Raw genomic sequence first — 10,000 nt, 5'->3', positions numbered from 1 at the left:
GGTCGAAACTGACATTTCAGAGTCTTTCGCTTTGAAACTAAAAGAGTTTTACATTGATGGGATTAAAAAAAACTTGTAAATAGATAGAAGGAAGTCATAGATAATCAGGGAAAGTACATTGATGATTAAATTTCAATTAAATATAACATTGATCACTTGTTTTCTTTATTCAAAATTCGGACAGAACTTATTGGATGACCTGATAAATTGTATGTGTATCTGTGCGTAGGTTTGTGAGCGCGCTTGTAAGTGGATTTATATATATCTAAATCTTTAGGCATATGCACAAATTCTATCTCGTGATAGTGTGTGTGTGTGTGTGTGTGTTATATGCTGGAGCAACGCCTTGAAGTAAGTTAGTCGAGGAAATCGCCCCCAGAACTTATTGATTGTAAGCCTAGTTCTTTTATTCAAGCGGTCAATTTTTGCCGAACCGCTAAGCTACGGATACTTAAACACACCAACATCGCCAACTGTGAGGATGAGGAAACAAACACAGACACAAAGACACGCATACACTGGAATCAGTTTCCATCTACCAAATTCACCCGGAATGATTTGGTCGGCGCGAGGGTGTAGAAGACACTTGTTAGTAGAAGACACTTGCCCAAAGTAAGACAGAGTAGGACTCAACGTGGAACGATGTCGTTGGGAAGCAAGCTTCTTACCACATATTTGCGTATATATTTATGCACACACTCAAACACTGACACACACATACACACATAAACACGCACCTCACATTTAGTGTCACGGATACAAAAAATATATATTCTCATGACGAGTTCAATTTTTCCCGTTTGCCTCACCACTCTCTATATAAATAAATAAATAAATATATATATATATAGTTATAATTATAGATATAGATATATATGCATATATATGTATGTATATATATATATATTGATATATATATATATATATATATATATATATATATATATATATATATATATATATATATATATATATATATACATATATATATATTATATATATATATATATATATATATATATATATATATATATATATATATATATATATATATATATATATATATATATACGTCGATATATATGTATAGATATATATACATATATATATATATATATATATATATATATATATATATATATATATATATATATATATATATATGTATTGATATATATATATACATATACATATATATTTATATATATATATATATATATATATATATATATATATATGTATATATATATATATATATATATATATATATATATGCATATATATATATATATATATATATATATATATATATATATATATATATATACATATACATATATATGTATACGTATATATTTTTATGTATTTAAGTATATGTGTAAACATAACATTTGTAAATAAACCAATTCAGGAATGCTATATATGTAAGAATGTTTGAATAAAGAAAGTTTGCTTAGCGAGAGCGAAAGGTGAGTAATCAAATGAGCAAACAGAAACATTTTAACGCATATATTTACATACACAGAGACTTACTCTTGTTAGAACTTCATAAATATACTCATGCACAGCCCGGTACAATACATGCGCAGTGCAGCGTTAAGTAATAATGATTATGATTGTGATGATGATTGTGATGACGTTGATGTGGTTGGCGATGAGGAGGGAGAGGGGTGTTGGTGGAAATATATGGAGGAAAAGAAATGTAGATTCAAAAATATTATGTACGTCTCTCTGTGCGTGCGTGCGCGCGCATGCGTTTGCCTATGCATATAAATATATATGTGCGTGTGTGTATGTGTGTCTCTGTGTGTGTGCGTGTGTGTGTACACATATATATATATATATATATACATATATATACTTATATATATATGTGTGTGTATGTGTGTATGTGTGTGTGTCCGTGTGTGTGTACACACATATATATATATGCATATATATATATATATATATATATATATATTATATATATATATATATATATATATATATATATATATATATATATATATATATACCCGCACATCACATACCTTATTATAGATAAGACAACCGTGAGCAAACAAATGAAATAATGAGTATTTGGGTGTCGTTCTTAGCTTAAGTTTTTGCAGTGTTTACATTCCATCGGGATTTATATATTTATTTATTTATGTATTTATTTATTGATCATGTACTTTCTTTGTTTACAGTATATTGGTGTAGTTGTGCCAGTTATTTCTATATTCTTTTATCAAGCAACACTTGATGCCGCCAGAAAGAAAACCAGCTGGGGATTAAAAAAAAAAAATAATAATAATAAAGCAAAACGCATGGAACTAGGTAATGTAGATTCCTGCATCTTCCTAGTCATTCGCTCTGCTAGTTGTAGCAGTCATGTCTGTATTAAAATCACATTGTGTTATAAGATGTATGTGTGGCTGTGTGGTAAGTAGCTTGCTTACTAACCACATGGTTCCGGTTTCAGCCCCACTGCGTGGCACCTTCGGCAAGTGTCTTCTACTATAACCTCGGGCCGACCAAAGCCTTGAGAGTGGATTTGGTAGACGGAAACTGAAAGAATCCCGTCGTATATATGTATATGTATGTGTGTATGCGTTTGTGTGTCTGTGCTTGTCCCCCCCCCCCCCAAGATCGCTTGACAACCGATGCTGGTGTGTTTAGGTCCCCGTAACCTAGCGGTTCGGAAAAAGACACCGATAGAATAAGTACTAGGCTTCTACAGAATAAGTCCTAGGGTCGATTTCCTCCACTAAAGGCGGTGCTCCAGCATGGCCGCATTTAAATGACTGAAACAAGTAAAAGAGTAAAAGAGTAAAGAGTAATATCAGAAAATAGAAATAAACTATCAAGTGTTTTGCTATAACAAACATATACGCTCAGCTGATAAGTGAGTGTGTTAAATTATAAGGAATTAAAAGAGAATAACTCGCCAGACACAACAGTTTATATACATACATACATATATATGTATTTTTCCATATATATGTATTTTCATACTTACACTGTTTTAAACATTTTCATCTTATTATCAGAGAATGTGTGATAATCAGTATGTAACACTACAAAGTTCATACAAAGCTTTATACTTTAAATATATTCCTCTTATTATCATCAAAGAATGTATATATGCATTTTAATACTCAAACTGTTTGTTAACATTTTTTATTATTCTCAAAGACTTTTGATAATCTTTTTCTAAAAAAGTGAAACCGGTTAAGTAAATAAATATCTTTAAAATAAGTGCATTTTCAAACCTTCTTTCATATATATTTCCACTCGTACGGTATTCCACAACTTTACTTTATTATATTTATTATATATATATATTATATTTATTATATATATATATATATATATATATATATATATATATATACACACACATTTTTTTCTCTCCTTGTTTCTTTCTGTGTTCCTTTCAGTTGAAGAGCGTAGGCTCGAAACGTTAGAGACTTTCTCTATTTCCGAACGTTATACTAATACATCCATTTGTTGTCTAAACCACCTGTCTTCGTCTGTTGATTTTTTCTTGAATTCTCCCTATATATATATATATATATATATATATATATATATATATATATATATATATATATATATATATATATATATATATATAATTCTATTTGTCTCTCAATCAGTCAACTCACCTGTCTGTCGGTCTTTCTCTTTCTTACTATCTCTCTCACTATATATATGTGTATGTGTGTGGGCATACGAGTATATTCATCTATCCGTCGGTCTAGCTATCTGACTATCTATCTGTATCGTTCTCTCCCACTCTCCCTCTCTCTCTCTCTCTCTCTCTCTCTCTCTCTCTCTCTCTCTCTCTCTCTCTCTCTCTCTCTCTCTCTCTGTAGGCCTGTATTCGTGTTTAAGTGCGTGCGTCAGCTTGTGCGTGTGCTTCAGTGTGTGTATGTGTGTGGATATGATTCTGTGGTGTTGATTTGCATTAGGATCATGCTGTTTATGCAAACGTTTATATGATGAAGCATGAAACAGTATTAAAGGAGTTTAACGGTGATCTATAAAGACGACATAATCCTATAATATTTCCCTTAATCCACTGTAGGACATGCAAGAGGCTATAAATTTCGCGGCTGTGCGATAAAGGATTTCTAATTTATTTTTTAAACATTTGCATCAGCAATAACACCGACGTGCATGCGCGGGAACCTCTAAATAGTCGCTAGCCGTTTGGTCTGCTGAAAATAGTAGCCAGATTTCCGCTATATCACAGTCTAGCTTCTTAATCTGATATCATAGGATACAATCGGATAACGCCGTGTGAGAGAAGATTCTACGCATTAGCTTTTGCCTTTTTCAGGCATTAGACTTCAGCCATACCGGGGCACCACTTTGAAGGTTTCAGCTGAACGAATCCATCTCTTTTGCCGAATTGCTAAGTCTGTCAAGTAGTGGGTTGGGTGTTACACAAACTAGAACAGACACGTCGTATATATGTATATATATATATATATATATATATATATATATATATATATATATATATATATGTGTGTGTGTGTGTGGGTGTGTGGGTGTGTGTGTGTGTGTGTGTGTGTGTTTGTCCCCCCAGCATCGTTTGACAACCGATGGTGGTGTGTTTACGTCCCCGTAACCTAGCGGTTCGGCAAAAGGGACCGATAGAATAAGTACTAGGCTTCCAAAGAATAAGTCCTGGGGTCGATTTGCTCGACTGAAAAGGCGGTGCTCCAGCATGGCCGCAGTCAAATGACTGAAACAAGTAAAAGAGTAAAGGAAAAAAATATATATTATAAACTCGATGGGATGGGCACGGCTGTAATGATTTTCATCATTTCTGCTCTGCTCAGTCAGAGTTGACCCAAGGTTTTGAAAACTGGTGTGGGCTGGGTTAAACTATAATAACAACAACAACACCATGAATACAAATAACAACATGATAAAGATAAAGAGCAACTTCAACGCTAAAACAAATAACAACATCAAATACACCAGCAACAACAACAACAATAAATTGTGAAAATTAATGAAGTGTAATCCTGTAAACCGCTGTGACAGCCTCATCAAAATCTATTTAAGAGGGGGTGATGGGAGTCTAATAAAACCGCGATGTAATCCACACACGTACAGAGACACACACAAACTACGCACACGCACATACACACGTCCGCGCAACCCCCACAAGAAAACAAGAGTGCTGTTGTGTGTGTGTGTCTGAGTGTGTTTGTTTGTTAGTTTCTTTTGATTTTATCGTTGTTTTTTTTGTTTTTATTTTATGGGTTTTTTGTGGGGTTTTTTTTTGTGATTTGTTTTTTTGTAGTTTTTAGTTCATCCATGACTTCTCTTCGACCGCAGACTTAGCAGCGAAGTGATTAAGGAATTATACTGTCATACGCCGAACTTACTACCGAAATCACGATGAGGAATTTTTGGGGCGGTGGGAGGTATGAATAACGAAGGAACAATACACACACACACACACACACACATCTGTATATATATATATATATTATATATATATATATATATATATATATGAAAGAAAGAACTTAAATAAAGATGAAATACATAAAAAAAGGGCAACGAAAACCAAAACAGATGGCTGTGATGATGAGAGAGATATTGTTCTAAAGCAGAGAGCTAGACTGTAAAGAATGAGGAGGAAGGAGGCGCAGGCGGAGGAGAAGTGAGGGGCAATGACCGTTTAAGGACAGAGGAACACAATGGTTTCTGATTTCGGTGCGAAGTGAGTAATTTTGGGAGGAGGGTTGGTCGATGCCGTTGTCGCGAATACGTGCCTGGTATTTCATTTTATCCACCCAGGAAACATGAAAATCAAGTTGGCCTTCGCAGGATTTGAACTCAGAACGGAAAGTATCAGATCAAATACTGCAATTTTCCTGTCGATCTTACGATTTTTCCATCATGCTTTTAGATCGTTGTTTTTGGAGCGAGAAACATCTCTTTGAGTGCATGAGACACCAGGTTCGAATCCCAGACTACGCATTGCCAGTTTATATAGACGCAGGTTTAGCAGCGTGATTAAAATGTTCACTTCACATCCACGTGGTTTCCGATTAAGTTTCACCGCACAGCGGCTCCAGCAAATGCTGTACAACAATAATAATCAATGTCTGAGAGCGAATTTGTTTCGAGGACATAGCATGCAAGACCATCGTGTGTGTGTGTGTGTGTGTGTGTGTGTGTGTGTGTGTGTGTGTGTGTGTGTGTGTGTGTGGTCCCAAACTGATGAAGGGTGAGCGTGTCAACATTTCATCGTTTTCTTTTTTCTGTCTTCCGTATGGTCATTCGTCATCGTTCAGTGTCACACGTTACAGTACACTCCACAACACACACACACACACACACACGCAACCCCCCATAAATACATACACACATATGTATGCATGCGTTCGTGTACATAAATACGCACGCGCACACACATATGTAGTAATAATAGACACAGCTACAATTGTTACATTAGATTTTATTTTGACATAAACATAATACACTTAATTAGATTGAGTAATTCGTTATATTACTCTCAACTCATCAGGCAGTCATATAAAACAGGGGAGCAAGGACTCGTTGATTAATCAACACATTATCATCAAGTGAAATCTCTACTCAAATTACAAAAAAATAAGAAATTTAAGATGAGTTTGGCGCCAACCTGTCAGTCAAGAAGAGATTGTAGAATAAGGACTGTCGGCAGGAATTTTGGATATTCTTTGATTTCTCTTTTATGAATGCCTTAAATATTTCATTAATTATTATAAAAGATTTCAATAAAGCGGCGAGCTGGCAGAATCGTTAGCACGCCGGGAGGAGTGCTGAGCAGTATTTCGTCTGCCGCTACGTTCTGAGTTCAAATTTCGCCGAGGTTGACTTTGCCTTTCATCCTTTCGGGGTCGATGAAATAAGTACCGGTTACGCACTAGGGTTGGTATAATCGACTAGCCCCCTTCTCTAAAATTTTCAAGGCCTAGTGCCTAGAATAGAAATAATTATTAAAATCTTCATTTGAATGTACCGTTTAAAAAGGTTTCCAATCGTAATTGCTAATACAATGTAGAGCAGGAGTTATGAACTATCTTATACCTATGGACCCCTTTGATTACTATTTTATTATGGATCCCCCCTCTCCCTATAGTCATTCGATGCTTAAAAACTAGCTTTATAGAACCTTCTTTCAAAATTCCTATTTCGTTTTTCACAAATCAACTTGTCTAGGTTGAACTACGTAAAACATTAGATACCGTACCAATATATACATCTAAAGCAAGATTTTTTACAAAGGCCCTTAAATACTATAATGTATACCCAATTTACTTTTTTACCCCCACCCCAATTATTTTATTAACCCCCAGGGACCGTATGAACCCCGATTGAAAACAACTGATATAAGTGAGTAAAAAAGAAAAACAAAAATGTCAACTATTTAAGCCTGAGTACAAACAATACGTGAGGGATATCATATAGTATTTTTGGGGAAAACTGAAATCTAATCAATTTAATTTACATTGAATATTCGCAGTATAGTAGCAAATTTGTAAAAAAAAACAAAAAAAAACAGAAACCATAATAACAAAAAATTCGTATTATTATTACTATAACTATAATCATTATTATTATTATTATTATTATTATTATTATTATTATTATTATTATTATTATTATTATTATTTGATAGAAACAATCAATTCTGTTTCCCATATTTCGATCTATTTTACGTTAAGTCGTCCTAGATAGCTCTTCCTAAAAATCTAATTTAAATAATTTAATGTTATATTGATTTCCTGTTTTCGAAGAAGACAATAATTTATGGAAGATGAAAAATGAGACTCGTCACTGTTCATGTTTATACATTTCTCAATGATATTATCAATTGAAGTGATAAAAAAAAATTATATCGAAATAAGTTTCCACCATATATACATACCTACACCCACATAAATATATATATACACGTATATAAAATTTTATAAATTAGTTTCAGAAGGATGAGATAGTACACATGACCTATGCAGGACAACCTCTCTTTTAGCTCTGAAGAAATTGCTCTGGTTGATGCTCAAATGTGCCGATAGTTTGTGGGAAATGCGTGGGCAACGATAAAATAGTTAATTGCTGATTTCAAATTTCGGTACAAGGCCTTCAATTTCGGAAGAGGGGCTAAGTTGAGTTCATTCACACCAGTACTCAAATTCCACAGGTACTTATTTTATCGTCCACAAAAGTAATATATGCGAAGTCGACATCAGCGGAATTTGAACTCAGAACGTGAAGACAGATGAAATATCAATATGGATTTTGCCCAGACTCAAAACTACTCTGTCAGCTCGCCGCCTGAAAGATGGGAATAAAATATAGCAGAGCTTTATATCTGACGCCTTTCTTCGTTCTTATTGTAAAATTATATTCTTTTCTATTCTAGTAACAAGGCCCGAAATTTATTTGGGGAGCGGGCCCAGTCCATTAGATCGACTCCCAGTACGCATTTGGTACTTAATTTATCGACCTCGAAAAGATGAAAGGCACAGTCGACCTCGGCGGAATTTGAAATCAAAACATAGAGAGAGACGAAATAACGCTAAGCATTTCACCCGGCGTGCTAACGATTCTGCCAGCTTCTTGTAAAATTACAATATTAGCGAATGTTAGGCGAGTATTTAGACACAGAAATGACTGAATACGTCACTTTCGTTGTTAAATTATAATAAATGGCAAATGTCAATCTCGATTAGCTTTGAACTCGTTACGTGATTGAATATGTCGCTTTCACCGTTAAGTTATAACAAAAATGAAATCTCAGCTACCGTAAGACTTGAACTCACGTCGTATATAATGGTGAATTAATATAGCTGGATCTTTTGTTCTCAGCTTTACCGATTCTGCCATCAATTGCCGTTAATAATAACAAATAAATCAGAATAAATAAAATGTAAATGAAAGAAGAAGAAAAAGATATTTTGTATTTGTCTCATTTGTTATGTGTATGACACGCACAATGATAGACCGGATATTAGAAATATATAATAAATAGATACAGGAAAAAATAACAAGACAACAAAAATATCCAATAATATATTGAAATGTGCTGACACAATATGGCTACCGAGTTTCTCTAAATATTTGCTCTTCGAGTTGATGAAAGAAAAAGAAAATGAACGAAGAGAAATATGAAAAATAAAATAAAATAATAATAATAATAATAATAATAATAATAATAATAATAATAATAGCAATAATAATCCAAATGAATGTATAACACGGAATATATTGCGTTAGTTATAATTATTCATCCTTGTATTGAAATGGTAATTTCTTAATTGGGTACAAAGGACTAGATTTATGGATGAGAGTGATGGGTGAGTGAGTTGAGGGTTGCAACGTCGCCCTTTCCCTGAGAAAAGAAGAGGAGAATGAAATAAACCGAAACGACAAAGTGCAGAACAGAACAGAAAGCAGTCAGTGTTCAGTCAGGAATTGTTCTGTTTAAAGGTTCACGATGAGTCTCGCCTCTTCATATGAAACCGGGCAGCGAATGTCTGAGTACACAGAGGAAAAAAAAAAAAAAGAAATCAATCACTCATTCGATTACCTAATCAATGAATCACTTAATCATTGAAATAAACTATCAGTTTTATCTATTCAGCCATTTAACCAGCTGGCTATCCAGCGAGAGAACGAAAGAACCAGTCAGCTACTCAGCCAGGGTGCCAACCTATCAAACACCCACCCTATTAGTTAGACATTACTGTCTCTCTCTGCTTATATATATGTGTGTGCATGTATGCCTGTGTGTGCAGGTACGTATATGCATACATAGACATGCATAAACACACATGAAAGAATACATTGACTTAGTGGCTATACAGTTTATTTCCATACCTCGCATTACGGAACCCATTTCGAAATTAACACAAGGCGAAGAAACCAATCACATCAACAGAAAAATTGCTGAATAAGTTTATCATGGAAACGTATTTAACCTTGTTATCAAACCTCC

At 33.9% G+C, this 10,000-nt stretch overlaps 1 protein-coding gene and 1 long non-coding RNA gene across 9 annotated transcripts in view; both read right to left on the bottom strand.

Annotated features, from left to right (window-relative positions):
• LOC149131762 (uncharacterized) overlaps positions 1-1,586 on the bottom strand; it is a 15,597-nt gene extending 14,011 nt beyond the window's left edge. Inside the window, exon 1 of the long non-coding RNA XR_016245142.1 lies at positions 1,534-1,586. This is a non-coding gene — a long non-coding RNA (uncharacterized LOC149131762). The remainder of the gene's footprint in view (positions 1-1,533) is intronic.
• Positions 1-10,000, bottom strand: part of LOC149131760 (uncharacterized) — a 1,392,655-nt gene that overhangs the window by 128,938 nt on the left and 1,253,717 nt on the right. The gene's annotated exons all lie outside the window — the stretch shown is intronic.

Source organism: Octopus bimaculoides, chromosome 19 (assembly GCF_046866305.1).
Source record: "Octopus bimaculoides isolate indiv1 chromosome 19, ASM4686630v1, whole genome shotgun sequence".
NCBI lineage: Eukaryota > Metazoa > Mollusca > Cephalopoda > Octopoda > Octopodidae > Octopus > Octopus bimaculoides.
This window is presented reverse-complemented; position numbering and strand designations above follow the sequence as displayed.